The following is a 2089-nucleotide window of genomic DNA, read 5'->3' on the forward strand; positions in this document are numbered from 1 at the left end:
TTATGTGTAGATGGCATCATTCAGGTAATCACCAATGTTTATTATATTCCTGAACTCAAAACTAATTTATTAAGTATTGGGCAGTTACAAGAGAAGGGGCTCACTGTATTAATTCAGAATGGCACCTGTAAAGTGTTTCATCCTAGTAGAGGACTAATCATGCATTCTGATATGAGTGGAAATAGAATGTTCAATTTCTTGGCGAAGATGGTACCAACTCTGCCTAAATGTATGCAAGTTGAAGCTGATGATGAATCACGACTATGGCATTCACGGTTTGGACATCTCAACTACAAGGGACTGAGAACTCTTGCATATCGAGGAATGGTTGAAGGGCTGCCTACTGTGAAAACTCCACAAAAGTTGTGCACACATTGTCGCATTGGGAAGCAGCACCGAGATCCCATTTCTAAAAAAATCTCTGGAGATCAACATACAAATTGCAGCTTGTTCACTCAGATATTTGTGGTCCTATTAGCCCAATTTCCAACAGCAATAAGAGGTATATCCTAAGTTTTATTGATGACTTTACACATAAAACTTGGATATATTTTTTGAATAAGAAATCAGAAGCGTTGGAGGCTTTCAAAGGATTCAACACATGGGCTGAAAAAAAGGCTGGAACAAGCATTAAGTGTTTGACAACGAATATAGGAGGCAATTATAACTCAAAGGAGTTTAAAGATTTTTGCAGCACTCATGGGATCACTCGACAACTAACGGCAACATACACTCCCCAACAAAATAGTGTTGCTGAGCGGAAGAACCAGACGATCATGAATATGGTGCGCTCCATGTTGTCTGAGAAACAAATGCCGAAGGAATTCTGGGCTGAAGCAGCAAATTGGTCGATTCACATCCATAATAGTTGTCCAACAACATCTCTTGAAAACATGACTCCACAAGAAGCATGGACTGGCTGCAAACCAAGGGTGGATCACTTCCGAGTTTTTAGATGTCTTGCTCATGTACATGTTCCAGATCAGAGAAGAGTAAAGCTAGATGACAAAAGTAAAGCACACATTTTTCTTGGTGTGAGCAAGGAGTCCAAATCATACAAACTCTTTGATCCTATTACCAAGAAAACAACAATAAACAGAGATGTAAAATTTGAATAAAATGCATGCTGGAAGTGGGAACAAAGCAAAGAATAAGTGCAAACAGATGTACTGGAATGGGGAGATAAAAATTCAGATGCTAACAAAGAGTTAGAGTTAGAAGAAGACTCTAATTCTAACAATATAAGTAACACAATCTCGCAAACAGGAGGAAACTCCTCCATAACCTCATCAGGTGGAAGCAAACCAAGCTCGCCTAAAGGAAGATCTCGAAGAGCTCCTGCATGGATGTCAGAATACACAACCGGAGAAGGACTTTCAAAGGAGGAAGAAGAAGCAATGATGATGATAACAGAAGAAGATCCAGTCACATATAAGAAGTCGTGAAAGAAAAAAATGGAGAGATGCGATGGCTAAAGAGATTGATTCGATAGAGAAAAATGGCACGTGGAGACTCGCAACATTGTCGACTGGAGTCAAAGCTATTGGAGTTAAATGGGTTTTTAAAACCAAGATTAACGAGCATGGTAATGTAGAGAAGCACAAAGCTGGGTTGGTGGCCAAAAGATATGCGCAACAATATGGGATTGACTATTTAGAGGTGTTTGCTCCAGTGGCTCGTCTTGATACAATAAGACTTATCTTGGCAATTGCAGCTCAAAACAAGTGGGAAGTATACCAGTTAGATGTCAAGAGTGCATTTCTTCAAGGTGAACTTAAGGAAGAGGTGCATGTACAACAACCTACTGGCTTTGAGAAGAAGGGAGAAGAAGAAAAGGTGTATAAGCTAAATAAAGCTTTATACGGACTGAAACAGGCTCCGCGAGCATGATACAGCCGCATATAATCCTACTTCATTCGAGAGGGCTTCGAAAGGTGTGCTTCTGAACACATGCTCTTTACAAAAGAAAAGGAGGGAGGTAAATTCCTAATTGTCAGTTTTTACGTTGATGATTTGATTTATACTGTGAATAATAAAACTATTTGTGAGGAATTTAAGATGTCAATGATGCATGAATTTGACATGTATG

This window comes from Vicia villosa, unplaced genomic scaffold (genome assembly GCF_029867415.1).
Source record: "Vicia villosa cultivar HV-30 ecotype Madison, WI unplaced genomic scaffold, Vvil1.0 ctg.000044F_1_1, whole genome shotgun sequence".
Taxonomy (NCBI): Eukaryota; Viridiplantae; Streptophyta; class Magnoliopsida; order Fabales; family Fabaceae; genus Vicia; species Vicia villosa.